The sequence below is a fragment of the Hyperolius riggenbachi genome, chromosome 1, assembly GCF_040937935.1.
Source record: "Hyperolius riggenbachi isolate aHypRig1 chromosome 1, aHypRig1.pri, whole genome shotgun sequence".
Classification (NCBI taxonomy): Eukaryota; Metazoa; Chordata; class Amphibia; order Anura; family Hyperoliidae; genus Hyperolius; species Hyperolius riggenbachi.
Window position 1 is genome coordinate 411922666 of NC_090646.1, and position 18958 is coordinate 411941623.

General features: G+C 44.8%; 1 protein-coding gene across 3 annotated transcripts in view; it reads left to right on the forward strand.

The window, feature by feature from the left end:
- The window catches only part of LOC137518296 (zinc-regulated GTPase metalloprotein activator 1A-like), a 111076-nt gene that overhangs the window by 15848 nt on the left and 76270 nt on the right, over window positions 1-18958 (forward strand). For 2 of the 3 annotated variants that reach the window (XM_068235960.1, XM_068235976.1), the window contains exon 1: window positions 13331-13547. The exons of the other annotated variant lie outside the window; for it this stretch is intronic. The gene's annotated coding sequence lies outside the window, so the exon portion shown is untranslated. Of the gene's footprint in view, window positions 1-13330; window positions 13548-18958 lie in introns of those variants that run through there. 3 annotated transcript variants of the gene reach the window in all.

Below are 18958 nucleotides of genomic sequence, written 5' to 3' on the forward strand. Positions count from 1 at the left end.
TGAACATATAAAAAGGCTGGAGAGTGGCTACGGCTCTCTGTTTCAGGACTCTGCCCTTGTTCACGCCGCACAGCGTAATCATCTTGGCAATCCTCCATCAGCTCTGATTTAGTCACATAACAATTCTTGCGCAATCTGATTGGTTGATGCATTTCTATAGATCTATGTGCATTGTTTGCCGAGATGATTAGGCTGTGTCCACAGGGGCGGAACTACAAACCATGGGACCTCTCAACAAAACTTTGATGGGACCCTCCAATGTTCACGCCCTTTCCCTTGTCTACCTTTGGTGACTCTTGCAGCCACTTTCCAAGGGTCATTAAAGAGAATCTGTATTGTTAAAATCGCACAAAAGTAAACATACCAGTGCATTATGGGACATCTCCTATTACCCTCTGTCACAATTTCGCCGCTCCTCGCCGCATTAAAAGTGGTTAAAAAACGTTTTTAAAAGTTTGTTTATAAACAAACAAAATGGCCACCAAAACAGGAAGTAGGTTGATGTACAGTATGTCCACACATAGAAAATACATCCATACACAAGCAGGCTGTATACAGCCTTCCTTTTGAATCTCAAGAGATCATTTGTGTGTTTCTTTCCCCCTGCAGCTATCTTCCACTGAAATGTCAGGCTGTTTCTTCCTGCAGAGTGACAGCTCTGCCTGTCTGTAATTCCTCAGTATGTGAAAGCCCAGCCAGTTCAGAGGAGGATTTATCCAGCTTGTAAAAGATAATAGAACAGAGAGAAGCTGCACTAATCTAAATATCACACAGGCAGTGTGCAGAGAGGGGCCTGTAGGGGGGAGATGCATCACAGAACCACAACACTGAAGAACTTGGCAGCCTTCCAGACACAGGCCGACAAGTCTGACAGGGGAAAGATACATTGATTTATTACAGAGATGGTGATAGTAGAAAGTGTTGCAGTAAGCCAGAACACATTAGAATAGCTTTTGGAACTTGTAGGATGATAAAAAACAGGATGCAATTTTTGTTACGGAGTCTCTTTAAACAAGTGTGGCCATCATAATCTTAACACCCATAATAAGTATAACCACACAAACACCTGATCTGAAGGATGGACCCCTTTATTGAAGGTAGTGAACTAGTGGTTGGGGCCCTCTTGCAGCTCTGGGCTGCTCCCCTGTAGTCATGCCCCGGGCTGTGTTGCATGAACAAGGGCAGTGTCCTGAAACAGAGAGCCATAGCCCCTCTCCGGCCTTTTTTTGTTCATGTTTTTACCTTGATTTAATAAAGAGCTTTTTACAGAGCAGTTGTGGATCTATTGTGGAACTTTGTCATAGAAACCTGTTGGTACACAGGTCTGATCCATAGCATGCTCGAAGACATCTAGGCATTTGGATGCTGCTTCTATCTACTTTGGAGGACATTAGTCACCTCCTATGCATAAATGACATCAAGCTTTATGCCAAGTCTAAGCGAAACATCATTCTGCTCAACCTTAGGTTTCTCTTATGTGGAAGGGTAAACCACTTGCTTGTCCATTAGGTCATCTTCCCATCTGCCAGCCAGTGAGCACCTTCTTGCCGCAATTTAATTTGCAGCATTTCTAACCCCACACCTGTCAGCATTTCACATGTGGTGGAGTTACTCGGCAGCAAGAACCCACCTCATGTTGCTTCTGGATGCGCTCAGTTCAGAGCAGGATCATCCACAAGGCAGCCTAGGCAGATGCCTAGTGAGTGTTGGGGGCCCAACTGCCACTTTCTCGGACCCCTCTCCCATCTCATATAACCAAAACAACCATAAGAGGAACCCAAAGCTACTTCCTTGCCTAGGGCCCAGTTAATTTTAACCCATCTCTGCAGGAGAACAGAGGCGCCAAAAGGATAAAAGGAAGCTAAATGAGCTTAAAAAAACAAATTCTTGGTAAATAGAGGAGGTAGTGGTGGACTTACCTCCTCCAAGTAGACACACAATGACTGTAGTAAAGACAGTCAATATATTTTATTTATGAACTCCAAATATGCAACGCATTTCGCAGGTTTGATCCCACTTCATCAGGCAATAACAACGCAGCAATAGCATATGTGGTCAGTAGAAGAGCCAGGCACATTGCTCCATTGTTATTGCCTGATGAAGCGGGATCAAACCTGCGGAACTCGTTGCATATTTGGAGTTCATAAATAAAATATATTGACTGTCTTTACTACAGTCGTTGTGTGTCTACTCGGAGGAGGTAAGTCTACCACTACCTCCTCTATTTACCAAGAATTTGTTTTTTTAAGCTCATTTAGCTTCCCTTTATCCCTTTGGCGCCTCTGTTCTCCTGCAAATATTGAGTCCACCCTGGGTGGAGGGTTGAACCCCCTTTTTCTCATCTACAGAGAGCGACGTCTTATTCCTGAGTGGGGTCAGGAAAATCTCCCCACCTGCTTTTACAGTGGTTGCCGAATGGTAACCCTGGTTTATGAGTATTAATATTTACTCTATCTAGTAACCATTTACCAGTACATATTACACTATTGGGGCTCTTGGTGTTCCTTGTTTTTAACCCATCTCTGGCTCAGATGCATCTCTGTGGAACAGACACGGTGTCCATATCTGTGTAGCGGACACCTCTCCACTGTCTGTGTGGAGCGCTAGCAAGCACCTGGCTGTCCACAGGAGCAGTTGACAGGTGGTGAAAGCACTGCCTGCAGCTGCTCAAGAAAAAAAAAAAGCCTTAGTTCACACTACTGGCATTTTTGCCCTTTTTTTTCAAATGCAGGCGATTTTCAAAATCGCCGTAAGAACACCTGTGCAATCATTCTCTATGACAGATTTCACATCTGAGCAGTTCGTTTCTGATCCGCTCAGAGAAGCGCTGCATGGGCCATTTTTCCGCCTCAATAAAAAGGTATAGAAAGAAAACGCAAAATGCTCACAAAATCGCTTTGTGCAGCGATTGCATTCGCGTTTTTAACAATAAATACATTGTATTTATTATTTTCTGGGTCAAAGAGTTCACTTCCTGACTTGCGTCAGGGAGTGAATTACAAAACCGCTCGAGAAAACCGCTTAGCACAAAAATGAATCACCTACCCAAGCGCCGGGAATCGAAAAAAAAACACACGTCAAAGACGCCCAAAAGCATGGTTTTGGATGTGGTAAGAAAATACATTAAACACTCTAGCAGAACAAACAAACTCAATGCAGGTAGTGTTTAGACCAGGAATCAAACCTGGGGCTGTAGTACTGCCACCATTGAACTCTACCTGGGCTTTAATGAGTAGCTTACTTTCTAGCTTTTTACTAGGTTTTGGCAGCCTTACACGACAATGTTGCCTGATTATTGCTAGCTTCTGCTGTTCATTGCGGTGAAACGCACACTGGAACGCGGGAGGTGAGTCATCTCTTCCCCGCCGGCTGCCTACTGATACACTGAATGCGGTAATAGCAGGTGAGGGAGGGCCCCCCCCCCCCCTGTTCCCACTGCTGTGCCCGCTTCCCCCCTTCCTGCCTGCTACCCCATGCAGGCTACCTATACTGGGGGTAATTATACTACCGGGGGGGGGGGGGGGGGGTGGAGTGGTGTCATCTTCACAAGTTTGTCTCAGGCGGCAAAAAGTCTACAACCGGTCCTGTTTAAATGAGTAAGGGAAAATGCCAATAGAGATGGTGCTCAACCTGGGAGCAGAGATCTACGCTGTGACAACTCATGTATAAGTAGGGGCGGCGCCAGGTGGGTGCTTCAGCACCCCCTAAAATCCTCCAAGCACCCTATTAGCACCCCCTAAAAAAACAGGTGCCGATTTGAAATTTTACTTACAGTGCCGCTCTGTTGCTTTAATTTTTCCCAGGCACTAGCCCAGCCCACTAGCTCAGCCCCAGCCCCGTCTAGCACGCCACTCACGCTGCTGTGCTCTGCTCAGGCTCCCCCTTGCTGTGTGCGCCGCGGCGATTGACGTCAGATGTTCCGTGCGGAGCACACGCTGACGTGACGTTACTCGGCCAGGCAGCATAAAACTGCGCACGCCGCGTGGTGTCCGCGTGGTGAGGGCGGAGCCGTGGGCATGAGGAGAGAGGGAGCCCGGAGCGCGGAGACGAGAGCCGAGCAGCGAGAGAGAGACCGTCAGTCAGAGCCTGGACTGGAGACAGAGAGTGGGGAGGTCTGGAGTCAGAGAGAGGAGAGCCAGTCCCATTGTGTGAGTGAGGGAGGCCCAGTTCAGCGCGGGCATCGGGAGGTTTGGGGCCCCTTTTGCTGCGTCATCATCATTGCCTGCCGGCGCTACCTGGGCCGGGGCCTGGCTAGGCTGGCTAGGCTGGCTCACACTCTAATCCTGTCAGTGTAATGCCCATACTATATAGCAATAACATCTTATCAAGCACTTTACAGAGTACATAGTCAGGTTCTCGGAAGAGCTCACAATCTAATCCGACCATACTCTTATATCCTACCATCATTATGTATTTATATAGCACTGGAGTATAATCCAGCACTTTACCACGCCCCTCTTTTGTTGGCCATGCCCTTTTTTATCACGCCCTTTTTTTGGTCACGCCCCCAAAATTTTCCACCACAACACCTAACCCCCCTTCAAAATTATCCAGCACCTGCATAGCACCCCCCAAATAAAATTTCTGGAGCCGCCACTGTGTATAAGCGAGTGGGGTGCAGTGTCGGTGGAGGAGATAGAGAGGGACAGATTGTAAAAGTTAAAAGGTTACAATCTGAGAGGGGAAATGGAGACTTATTAAAGTTTGAAACAGAGCAGAGCTGAAGAAAGACTACGTCTCATTGACCATCTTTTAATTGCTACAAGATGATAATAATGGGAATTTGTGTATAACAAAAATTGAAAAATACGAAAATATGTTTTGATTAACATTATTATTTTCCTGGGTGTTTTTGTTTTTCTCTTTATTCTATTCTTTGTCCTGTCCTCCTCTCTCTTTCTTCCTCCTAATCCCTTTTTGTGCTTTTACAAATTACATTTTCTTAGCTTACCGCCAGTTCCAGGCTAAAATGACATCTCACTTGCATTTACCTTACTAGTCGTTATTTTTAGTTTTCTATGCGGTAGCAGCCTGTTTGATTCAACTTTTCAAACAGTTAAACAAGAAAAGTTTTGCACTCATTAATAAAGAGTGTGCTCTGGGCGATCAATATGCAATTTACTAACATGAAAAGGGGAGTATCCCATGGAAACAGCCCTACTCAATTTTGGTTATTTGGTTGTTACTCAAGAATAATTCATTTTATTGGTATCAAAAAAATCTAAACAAGTTTGTAAACAATTTAAAAACATTTAAAACGTTTACACCTCTCAGCTGACCAACTGATTATCATAAATCATCTAGGATCCTTTAATAATGCCTCTGGGCCAAAATGATGTTTGCTAACAAATAATACTGTGTGCTCAATCCTGTGCAACAGAGTGTACGTGACCCTGGGTTTCAGGATATGCAAATAAAGTGCTAGGTGCTAATCACAGTGAAACTAAAATCATGAGTAAATGACTAAATCAGTGAGGTAATAAAAATCAAAACTGTGCACATAAATTCCTGCTAGCAGCAGTAGCAACCACTGGTTAGCAGCCGCCACTATGCCACCAGCAATAAGAGCCACTAATTAGCAGCCACCACTGTGCCAGCAGCAGTGTATCATGAAAATCTGAATATTTGGCGTGATGTGTCATGACTTGAAAAAGGTTGTGAAGCACTGCCATAGTGTGAGGAAGTCCTCATTCACAAGCCAATGATGTGATGATAAAACTTTGATCCACTTTATGCCAAGATTTTCAAAAAGCAGTGCAATGCATAAGAATACAAAAACACAGGGCACCTGAATGATTACTTATCTGCTGTGAACAAGAATTCAGGTTGGTTGTCAAAGTTTGCTGTCTGATAATCAGCAGAGATTAGCTAATTCCATGTTGTCATCACAAGCAAACCAAACTATTCATGTGTGCTGTTCAGTTTGATTAGTATACCCGCAATAGTTAAATTGCGCAATAGTTAAATACAGTATGACGCTGCTGTACAACAGAGTCACCACCAGTGGGTCATTTTTCTGAGACAGGAAGTGAGAAGGGAGGCACAGACCTGACTAACAGGGCTGGTTCCACCCGATTTGGAATGATCACCCGACAATTTACTCTGCTTCATGTAATGTTCTCACATGACATGCTGCAGCTCAACACCATGGCACACTTGCTGGCTGTGAGTCTGTGACAAACAAACTGCTCACTGCTGCTCTCCTGCCTCTCCCCTCCTCACTCACTGTCAGACTCCTCACACAACATAACAAGCTGCTTTTCCCCAATTATGACTTCTACACCTTGCTCCCCTCTCACTTCTCCTACTCTGACTGCATGCTGTTAGTGTAAACACTTTATAAACATGCTGCCCTGTAATCTCTGCCGCCTGGTGCAAATCTTTCACCTTTCTTCACGAGAGAACCGGCCCTGATGGCTAGTTGAGATTTTCAGCACTTCTATATTGCTTTATTCTGTTTTTTACAAATCATCCACAGGAAGTGACAGAAACAAACTGGCACAGCCTATGTTTCTTCCAGCATATTCCTAGGTCTGTGGAAATAGTGTACTGTGCTCTGCTAACCACATTCGTCTTATCTTAGCCTTCCTGTCTTCCTGGGTGTGTAGCTTCCATTCATCAAGAAAAAAGAGTCAGTCTCAGTGGCAGAAAAGGAGCTCTAAAAATAAGTTTTGGTCTTGGCAGAGAGATCCTAACAAGCTGGTAGAAGTTATAACTGGGTCTCTGCAGTTTACAAGTCTTAGCTACATTTATCCAAGCCAAGCAAACATTCCTCCCATAGAAGTGTGACTTTACCTATAAACGTGGCATTTCTGCCAATGTTTCAGCTTACAGCAGCACATTGCCATAATGCACAGAAATGTTTTTATAGCTATGGCCAAAGAAATATTATTGTAGGAAGAGGTATTTTCATTCCTAGTTAAATACAGAAGCATGTTTCTCTGCTCTGGCTACTTCTTCCTATATGCATTTCCAAATTAGTAAAAAAATAACTCAAGAGGAAGGTACTCCTGCTGACATATTCTGGTAGGTTTTGGACATTTTTCCTGTCTGTCAGACTGGTACTACTTCTAATGGTGGTCACTAATGATCCAATCTTACCATTTCAATGTAATATAAGGGAACTGCCTAAATGATCCATTCAATACATTCACTCAATTTACCCGTATACTACATAGATTTGGTAAAATTGGATGAAAAAGATTGGATCATTAGTGGTCACCTTAAAGCTGACATAACCAATGTCAATAATGGGGTTGCCAGCTTAACTAACTTAACTTAGCTCAAATTAACTTGACTGCCATATTGAGGCAGGTCACATTAACAATGAAACTACAGTTTGTACTACTATTACTACTTTTAAAAACATATTCATTTTCACTTCAATCACTGAGCATTGGGGTGTACACACATGTACATTATGGTGTGTGACACCATCATGCATTGCACAAGTCTCCCTCCAATAGCTATTAAGCAAGGGGTAGATGAGGCTGCTGCCATGGTGCTATGGTATGGCAGCAGTCTTCCAGATGTCACTAAAAGGCATCATCTAACGCAGGGGTCAGAAATGTTTTTGGCTGAGAGAGCCATAAATGCCACATATTTTAAAATGTTATTCCGTGAGAGCCATACAATATGTTTCAAACTGGGACAGTAGGGCTCATGTCCCTGTTGCCATGGTGATATGTATACAGTTGATCCTCCAGGCAGAGGATGTGTCAGACACGTCTTCAGCTTCTCTTGGGTTTCAGCAACATAAGCAATTTCCCCGAGAGCCAGACAGGAGCATTACTAACTAACAGCTTGTACAATTAGCTAGCTGACTTAAGGGTTGATTCACTTTGTAGGACGAGATCCCCGCACTTTGGCCCAATAGGCTGCCTGTCAAGTGACAGACACCGTATTGGGCCAATCAAAGTGTAGGGATCTCATCCTACAAGGTCACTGGACTTGACAGGGCCCAGAGTGGGACAATTGGAACGGTTGTTAATTTTAGGGTCGCGCAAGTAAGTTAGAAGTGTATGCTACAGCAGTAGCATGCCTACTTTGAAAATGTTACTTGCGCTGCCACACTAAGCTGCGCCGCTTAAGCAGTGCAGCTTAGTGAATCAACCCCTACTGATTTGTCTGTGAGCCAGATGTAGCCATCAAAAGAGCCACATCTGGCTCCTGAGCCATAGGTTCCCTACCCCTAATCTAAGGTCATGACATCATTACTCCCTGCTGTTTTGGAAACCTCTCTGTAAAGCTAAATACACACATGCAATAATTGTCACCTGTCAGGGATCAGAAAACTATTCCTCAGGCGACAGTTCGGAGCCCGATGCTGTACGTACAGACCCATTGCCGGCATTCAGGCTAGCAATGTGTTCTGTTGATATGGAGGGGGCGGAGGGATGATGAGCTTGGATCTTATGGCATTCACAATGGAGTGTAAGAAAGCCAAGCATTAAGCCCAACAGTGTTTTTTCTTAAATAAAGCAGCCGCACTTCCTTCCGCCGCCGATCGTTAGATTTATGAATGGGAACAAAGTTCCCATTAATTAAACTCTCCACAGGCCACCCATGATACAGGCTTCCATTGAAGCCTGCGTCACTTCCCTAGTTACAATGTAGCAACACATTGTTTCCTATGTAGCATACTTATACGCTACATAGGATTTGCTCAGCGGGGGCATTTGTGGTCAAATAGTAAAATTACGCCTACTGACTGTAGGGATTAAAACATTTTTAATATGTATGTCAAGAAGTCATATTATTATAAATGTATGGGCTAAAAATTAGCGATGGATGTAAAACTGAAAAAATTTACCTTTATTTCCAAATAAAATATTGTCACTATACATTATACTAGGCATATCATTTTAACCACTTCCCCACCGAGGGGATTTACCCCTAAAACACCAGAGCAATTTTCACCTTTCAGCGCTCCTTCCATTCTGTGAGGAAACGCGGAAAAGCCGCCGCAAGTGCTCAGAGTGAGGTGGCTGTTTCCGCGTCTAACATGGCGGCACAACGCGAAGAAACCGCCGCATGCCGCATGGGCAGAGTGGTGGAGTCCGCGTTGGATGCAGCGGATTGCGCGCATAGCAATACTACTGACATTGTGCTTGGACGCGGGGAAACCGCCGCTTGCTCAGAGAGCGGGGCGGCGGCCCCCACGCCGGATTCAGCGGATACAGTGCAAGACATGTCTGGTGTGGCTGGGACTGCTAGTCCACACAGGTTCAGAAGGACGCGCGTGCGCGCTGAGAGACAGAGCTTATATGACAGCCAGAGAAGAGTCAGCTGACCAAGCGGGTCAGCTGACATTTTCACCACCTTCCATTGGTCCAGCACTTTAGGGTGGCGCTGAGGAGCGCTGTGGTATATATACTGGATGCTGGTCATTTCTCTGGTGTCTGCCGTTGCGATCACTATGTGGTAGCACTCAGACCTTGTCAGTATCTGTGTTCTAGTATAGTTTCCAAAGGTGTTGATGATCACGGAACTCACACCTTAGCATTAGGAATATTGAACTGTATTATTTGTTATGACCTTTTGCCTGCCTGACTATTCCTCTGAACTCTGATTCTGTACCTTGCTATTTCTGATATCCTGTTGCCAAACTCTGCTCGTTCCTGGACTCTGTATTTGCCTCCTGATTCTGTACCTTGCTATTCTGATACTCCGTTGCCAAACCCTGTCTGTTTATTGGATTCCGTATCTGTCTCCTGAATCTGTACTTTATCTGTCTGTGTGTTAACGACCTGGCTTGCCCGACCTCGAGAACTGGCCTTACTGTTAGAGGCAGTTCCCAGACCTGTTAGTGACACCCTCTCTCTGGTGTCACTCACGCTCTGTCCTTCCTACTTCCAGCCTAGCTCCTCCCCCGGGAGAGTCTAGGCCATCGGAAGGAACACATCTCTGTGTAGTACTCAAAGTATTCTGTTTATCAACACTCACTTGTTATCCCAGGTGTCCAGAGGTTAGTAGATATATCTGATTATCGGTGATACTGCAGATCACCAATAATCGGGTATATTCTGTATTCTCGGTGATACTGCAGTTCACCGGTAATCAGACCCTCTCTGTGTTACACCGATCGTTACACATTCATTCGTCTATAACTTTATTATTACTTATCGCAATGAAATGAACTATATCTTGTTTTTTTCACCACCAATTAGGCTTTCTTTAGGTAGGACATTATGCCAAGAATTATTTTATTCTAAGTGTGTTTTAATGGGAAAATAGGAAAGAAATGTGGGGAAAAAAATCATTATTTTTCAGTTTTCGGCCACTATAGTTTTTAAATAATGCATGCTACTGTAATTAAAACCCATGAAATGTATTTGTCCATTTGTCCCGGTTATAAAACCGTTTAAATTATGTCCCTATCACAATGTTTGGCGCCAATATTTTATTTGGAAATTAAGGTGCATTTTTTTTCAGTTTTGCATCCATCCCTATTTACAAGCCCATAGTTTATAAAGTAACAGTGTTATACCCTCTTGACATAAATATTTAAAAAGTTCAGTCACTAAGGTAACTATTTATGTTTTTTTATTGTATTTTTTTTTTAATTACAAAAAAAAAATAAAAAATTGGGGAGTGTGGGAGGTAATGAGTTAATTTTATTGTGTAAAACTAATGTATTTGTATATGTAAAATGCTTTAGGGTGTACTTTTACTATTTGGCCACAAGATGGCCACAGTGAGTCTTTTTGTTCATGCAACCTGTAAGCGTCCGGATGGCAGAAAACAGCTTGTGAGTGCATGAGATAAATAAAAAAGGTCAATAGTTCATATATTCTAGATTCTGGGACAATGAAAGACCCCCCCCTCCTCCCTGGTAAAGGTATCCAGATGTCCCCCCAGTAGGTAGCTAGATCTCTCCCCTTCCCCCTCAGTATGAGAAGCCAGCCTGCCAGCGTTTCAAGGCAGCAGTAGATAACACATTTCAAGCTAAATATTTTTACCTTAACGTGAACCTGTCATGGGGGGACACGTTCTATTTTCTTTACCTGGGGCTTCTTCAAGATCCACAAAGCCTTACAGGCTTACAGGTCCCTCGTTTTTTCCTCCTGTTGCACTCCACTGACCAGCTGTAACCTGTGAAAGACTGCCTGCCGTATGCTACTGCACACTCACAGCACATGCTTCTCCTTGTTCGCACTCCCGTCGTAGGCCACGGAAGAGCAAGAGGCTGTGACTGCACTTGTGCAGTCAGTGGCAGACAAAGTCAGCAGTGAGCCCCCATGCAGAATAAATGAAGGGGCCCCATGTGAATGGCCATAGTCTTAAAGGGAAGGTCCAAGCAAAAAAAAAAAATGAGTTTTACTTACCTGGGGCTTCTACCAGCCCCATGCAGCCATCCTGTGCCCTCGTAGTCACTCACTGCTGCTCCAGTCCCCCGCTGGCAGCTTTCTGACCTCGGAGGTCAGGGCCACATTGCATACATTTTTACGCATTCCAGCTAGTGCAGGAACAAAAATGTACGCGTTGCACCACTAACGCGTAAAAATGTATGTGTTAATGTTCCTGCACTAGCGGGAATGTGTAAAAATGTACGCAATTCGGCCCTGACCTCCGAGGTCAGAAAGCTGCCAGCGGGGGACTGGAGCAGCAGTGAGTGACTACGAGGGCACAGGATGGCTACATGGGGCTGGTAGAAGCCACAGGTAAGTGAAACTCATTTTTTTTTTTTTGCTTGAACCTTCCCTTTAACATATCCAAATAATGTTGATAACATAAGTACATGAATCTACATTACATTCTGTAGGCACTGTGTTAATGTAGCACACATTTCATACTTGTGTATGACTAAGCCACTAGCAAATATCACTGTTCCCTTAGGGCCCATTTCCACTAGAGCGAATCTGCATGCGTTTCCTGCATGCAAATTCGCATAGACAATACAAGTGGATGGGACTGTTTCTACTTGTCAGGATTTCTGAGCGTTTCTCTGTGCAGAAAAAATCTGCACGGCAGAGCCATCAGAATTTGCATACTGCATACCGCTATGCGTTTCGCTTACAATATATTTAATAGGAAATTCGCATGCAGTTTTGGTATGCGAATTTTCATGCGAATTCACATACGCTTTCGCATAGAAACAATGTAAAACACACACAGGCACTGCCATGGTTAAATTCACATACATAGTCATCCATGCAAAATCGTATGCGAATTCGCATGAAAATTTGCATATAACCACATGCGAAATTCGCATCCGCATGCAAACTTTTCCCGCGGCGATTCCCACCCCACAAGTGGAAATGGGCCTGGGTTTCAGAGAGAAATACACAGAGAAGAGCCTACAAAATAATCGTGCCCTAACTGTGGTGCAGCAGCATGGGGCCCCTGTGCGGCTGTACGGCCCTATGTCTGCCTCTGTGTGCAGTAGCTTGTGACTGGTGAGTCGGCAAACTTACGTAGGGGATAAGCTGCTCAAACGTAAGTGAAATAAAACTTTTCCCCGTGATAGGTATACTTTAAAGGGAACCTTAACTGAACGGGGGGGGGGGGGGGGGGGGTAAAGAGTTTCACTTACCTGGGGCTATTACCAGCCCCCTGCAGCAGTCCTGTGCCCTCGGAGCCGCTCTGGAATCCTCCGGTCCCCCGCTGTCACTTAGTTTCGTTTTTGACGACTCACCAGTCGGCCGGACGTCATGCGTATTATTGGACGCATTCCCTACTGCAATTAGCGCCGTTGCGGGCGGCGCATTCCGCACGCGTAGATATGAGGCAACACGTATTTTTGTATGCGTTGCGGTCCGCAACAGCGCTAATTGCAGTAGGGAATGCGTCCAATAATACGCATGGCGGCCGGCCAACTGGTGAGTCATCAAAAACGAAACTAAGTGACAGCGGGGGACCGGAGGATCCCAGAGCGGCTCCGAGGGCACAGGACTGCTGCAGGGGGCTGTTAATAGCCCCAGGTAAGTGAAACTCTTTACCCCTGTTCAGTTAAGGTTCCATTTAAATTTAGAGACAAATTCAGTCACAACAAAGCATCAGATTACAAGAGATGTCATTTTGAAGATTTCCATGAAACAAGTCCCCCCACAAACAGCAAGCTCTCGATACTAGCAGGGTCTACAAATGACATTTTGTTACTAATGCATTTTGATGTCTAGCAAAGTGCATTAGAAACTAAATGTCGATTTTACAACATGCAGGACATTATATCAATTACAGGGAAATCTAATTACTAGTTATTTGCTAAGCTAAGACTTCTACTTCTGAGATCTTGATTGTTCTATATTTTTCAATCTTCAAGCTCTGTCAAACAACAAGTACGCCGTCGCTCGTTGCAGAGGGAAGCTTTTAGCAGCTGCACAAGCGGAAGTTGGATGCCTGTAGTACAGACAGAGTAGTACAGCACATGAAGTCGGGAGAGAGGTTGCTGCCTGCTGCAGTAAGACACCACCACACCACCGGGTGATATGTGTGCAGATCTGCTGGAGGGAGCTCTGCTGTTGCAGCAGCATTGTTAACAGTTAAGCCATCACTCAGCTAAATAGCAGCTCCGACAGTGCGGTGGGTGAAAGGAGCTGCACAAGGTAAAAAGCAGTCTCTGCTAGCATAGCATGATGGGAATTGTAGTTCATGACAAAATGCACGTTTCCCATGTCTGACATATAACTCACTTTTCAATTTTTGTTATTACAGAGATAAAGTTTCCAACCATGTTCTATCTTTTTTCTTTCTTTAGGAAACACGTGCAGGCTCATGAGATTTTGTTTCTGTACACAAGTTCTCCTGTTTGTTATTTTTATTATTTATGTGTTCTCTATAAAATGTAGGGGTGTAAATGAAAGACTCTTGGGGTAATTACAGAGGCAATGAAGGGCCATATTTATGTGTACTAGTTAGTACACCGCCGGTCAGTTGGGCACAGGGCAAGCCAAATTACAAACTATATGTTGATTGCAGACCATGGCGGAAATTTCAGCCTACGTAAAAATACTTCCTGGGTGGAGGTGTTTGGTGTAAGTAATTTGGGGTCTGGCTATCATCGGCACCCGAATTACAGCTATATGGGTGCAGACTATAGCATTGCAATTATAGCTGCGCAGATATCAGGCGCCACACGGTGTCATCTCAGCGCCAAAGTGAATTGCTTTGTTATTTATCATGACCTGGGCAAGGAAAAAAAGGCAAAAGTGATGCTGTTGTCCAGAACAATTGATCTTGATTGTTCCAGTTACTCCAGCTGGTTTGCTATAAGGAACGTATAAATAAATCTGTAGCTGTTCAACTGTGTCAAAATTGGTTAAAAAAAGAGGAGCTGATGCTCAAGTCTGGATATTTTAAGCAACTGCTCCAGTTTGTACCAGATGTGTGTAGCTTTTTTTTTTGTACTGATTTGATACATCTGCCCTTGAGTTCACCAAGTTAAAGGCTACTTTCTGTCCAATCTAATCACTGTTTCTGCAGTGCTAATTTTAAAGGAAATGTCTGAGCTCCCCTCAAAAATGTCATCTACTTACTGGGGCTTCCTCCAGCCCCTGGCAGCCGATATGTCCCTCACCGGAGCTCCGCTTCCAGCTGGTGGCCCAGGGTCCCCTCCGTTCGCGATGGTGACCTCGCCATGTTGGGATTTCTGTGCCTGCACAAGAGCCGCGTCACGTCCATGTGGCCTGGAGTGCACTGTATGTCGATGTCGTTTTTTTTTTTTTTTATTAATATTTTTAGGAGCTTGGACATTTCCTTTAAGAAACAAGTGTGTTTACAACTGCCCCTTGCCTTCTTTCTCCCCAGCCTGTGCTTCCTGATGTAGTAAGTAAAGGTGTCAACCACCGGAGCAGTGCTTTTCAGCGCTGCTAGCTTTGGGCGCAGCCAGCGCCGCCATAGACTGTAATAGGAATCAGTCTATAGCGGCGCTCAGTGAGGAAGGTCGGCTCCGTCAGAAGACGGAGCCGAAGTTGTTTAAAAAACACAATAATTCGGCCTCCAGCAATCGCTGGAAGCCGAATTATTTCATTCCCCCACTATCCATGTCGGCCTGGAGGGGGAATAGTAATTAAAACGCCCCGGACTTGTGCAGAAGCAGGACCAGCCATTTAACAACTGGATCCTGCGCCCAAGTCTACCAGCGCCGTATTCAAATGTACGCGTCAACCACACCCCCTACAGTCAACATTATTATATATCCACCTGCATTTGAGTGTAGCTTATGGTCAGTTGGGGTTCATGGCCACATCCACTGAAGTACACCAGCTCCAAAATGGTTATACAGTGTGGTGTGTAGAGGTGGCTTTATGGAACATGGCCATGTCTCCTGCCCACCCATCTGTGACAAACACTCGCCAACCCCATCTTACTATGCCACAGTTGTAATTCAGATCTCATCCACTACTAGAGACTACTGAAGTTGAATAAACTGTGAGCAAAGAAAGGGATTAAGATTAGGCGGTGTGTCCATACATGATACAATCTTGATTGTATGTACAATTGGTACAAACAAGTTATTAACTTTCCGCTGGAAATCTGGCGACTTGCTGCCACCACTCTCCAGATTGAAACAAGGTGGAGAGACCTTGGGCTATCTATTCCTAAAAGTAAGAAAAATGGTTATTTGCAAACTAACCAGCAATCAACAATTTAAAAAAAAAAGAACATGCTGTAATGAATCTCTTCTGAGGCCAGAGTTCTAGCATAGATCAGAGTAATCAGGTAACAAAATCGTTAGTTTTATTATAAACCTATACACAAAAAATATACATTAAAACTGCTAAATATGTTGATCAGTTGGATAGAAATACAGAAAAAAGAGAATGATGAAGAAAAGTCTGAAATGTTCAAAATGCTGTGTTTGGCTGTGTCCAATAATCAGCAAAATTTTTGTGCTGAGTATTCCAAAGTATTGTGTTTTGCAGAGCTGTGAAGTCGGAGCAATTTTTGGGTACCTGGAGTCTGAGACGAGAAAAAACTCTGAATAACTTTAAACTGTAATTAAAATAGAACATTTTATCTTATCTTCTATTTCTCAGATAAGTCGTCATAAATAATTTATATATACAGTAATAGCTCTGCTTAGTCTACAACAATGAAATAAACCAAAATAAAAAAATAGTTACTTGTGCTGCTTCAGTAAAGCAGTCCCCGTATTTTTAAAGTCAGATATACATATCTGATTGTGACTGTGTATATATATATATATATATATATGTGTATGTGTATATGTATATGTACACAGGAATCTCTCTTATATATGTTACGGCCAGAACCCGAAGTCTGGCCACTTCGGGTTCTTGTCGGTAAAATTCGAAGTGGCCGGCTGATTCGGCCAATATGGGAAACGATCCTCCATTTCGGACTTTGGCCGGCCAGAACCTGTTATAACGTGTTTGTGAGAAAACGCGGAAAAGCCGCCGCATATGCGAAGAGCAAGGCGGCTGACTCAGCGTCCAAAGCGGCGGTTTGCACGCATAGACACGCGTCTGGTAGTATGGTGGAATGCGGAAATGCCGCCGCATGTCCTGACAGCAAAGCAGCTGTTTCCACGTCCAACGCAGCGGTTTGCATGCAGCAGCGTGCGCTTGGTGTGGCTGGGTCTGTTAGTGCACATAGGCAGATGGAGAGCTACGCGCGGGCCTGAACTCAGGCCCTTTATACCAGCAGGGACTGTGTCAGCTGATCAGAAAAATCAGCTGATTCCTGCAGGACTCATGATTGGCTAAATGGCGCAGGCCTGAACTCAGGACCTTTATACCAGCAGGGGAAGTGTCAGCTGATCAGAAAAATCAGCTGATTCCTGCAGGACTCATGATTGGCTGAATGACTCGGGCGGGGAGGCAGAGTCCAGCAACTATATATTCTGCTGCTTGTCAGTTGCTGGTTGTCTGCCATTGCTAACACTTGCGTGAAGGCACTCAGACCTTAGCTAGACCCGACAGTGTGCCAGAACCGGCTGGAGCTGGGAATCCACACTGAGTCAGATTCTTGATAGCTTAAAGTACTAATTGAATTGTATTATTTGTTAGACCAGTTCCAGGGTGTTGAGATTGAGGCCCTCACACCCCAGACTAGGAATACTGTGTATCTTCTGTGTATTCTCTAGCATAGTTCCAGGGTGTTGAGATCAAGGCCCTCACATCCAAGACTAGGGAACTGTATTGTCATTTATGTTATGCTCCAGACTAGTACCAGGGTGTTGTGAATACGGACCTCACACCCCAGACTAGGATTGTGTTATTACTGTGTTACGTTAGCCTAGTTCAGGGCAAAACCTTACATATTAGCAGCAGGGCTTCCTGCAACCCAGCCTTGGTCCCTCGCTCAGGGGTCCACAGGCTACAGGAATCTCACCCACCGCTCAGGGGTGAATTCCTCAGGAGTATAGGCCGCCAGCTCCTCTGGTGGTCTTTACTCAGAGTTGTTACTGTTGCACCAAACACTTACACTCTCTCTGGTGTCTAGAGGTTAGACATATCTGATTATTGACGATCCCGCAGATCCTCAATAATCAGGTATATCAGTATTCTTGGGGATACTGCGGATCGCCAAGGATCAGATTCTCTCTCTGGTTGCTGACACCAATCGTTACAATGTTATAACTAAATGTGGCCGGTCAAGTCCCGAAGCTCACCTCTCTGCAAGTTTCCCCGCTGTCCTCGCTCAGTTCTCCCCGCGCTGCTCAGTTCTCCCCGCGCTGTCCCCGCTGTCCCATGAGGGACAGGTCCCAGGCTTGTTGTCCCGCTGCCATGCCGCAAGGTACCTCCTCTTCCCGCTGTACGCCGCCTCTCCCTGCGTCCTCACCCCAGGGCTTCTTTTCATGCTGCCGGCTGCTTTCCACAGTGCTCTCCTGCATGATGGACCCAGGGCTGGCTGTAGCTGATTCCTCCGCTGAATTCAGTGTTCATGTCCGGCTGATCCTCAGCAATTCACAGCTCCCCGCAGCCTTATGAAAAGTGGACCTGAACTCTTGCAGGGGACAGAAGGAAAACATACAGGAATGCACCCCGTATGTATTTAGAGAGTTTAGCCTGTTAATTCCCCTTCATCTGTGTATAATCACAAGTTGTAATTTGATCTCTGTCACCTGACCTCCACAGCAGAGCAGCTAAATTTGAAAGCACAGGATGTTAAACATATGTCTGTTTCCATGTAAGCAGGAAGTAAACACACAGCAGATGTATTGCAGAATTTGTATCAGCTGTAACAAAGAATGTTTTTCTTTAAAGAGAGCCCGAGGTGAGCTCATGAAATAATTAAAAAAAAAAATTAGGCTACCTGATCTGGGGGGCTGAGCGGATCAGGTAGCTGCCAAAACCGCCGCTCCTGTGGGCCACACTGGCCCACTTTCACTTTTCTGACCTCTGGGTCACGACACTGGAAGAAGAGATTGATTCTCCTTTCCAGCATGCAGGGAGGCGGGGGCCTATTGAAAGGTTGTGATGCTGTTGCGTATCTTTCAGAGCAGAGAGGAAGTTCCGAGTGCCATTCATGGTGCTGAACAGGACCCGGGATGTTCTGGGATTTGTGCATTTTGGGCTTTGGCCAACTGACACCGGCCGTTTTTTAGAACTGGCCGGCCAATGTAAGAAATTCCCACCATTTTGGACTTTGGCCAACGTCAAATCGGCCAGTTCTAGAAACGGCCGGCCAATTCTAGAATTGGCCGATTTCTGGCTTTGGCCGTAACATATATATTAAATAACAACTATGCTGTAAGAATAAAGCCTGATGTGCAGCTGTGTCACTAATAGAGATGGTCAATGAGATGAAAATAATTCTGCGCTGATGCTGGTTTATGCAAATTTATGCACTCCTTTTGCTCATTAAATCAAATAATTTTATATGTTGTTAAAATTTGGTTTGGTGACTACACATTAAAGGTGACCTGAGACGGATGAAAAGAAATGTTTTTATACACACCTGGGGATTCCTCCAGCCCCCTTCAGGCTAATCAGTCGCTCACTGTCTTCCTCTGCCACCTGGATCTTCTGCTATGAGTCCCAGTAATTCA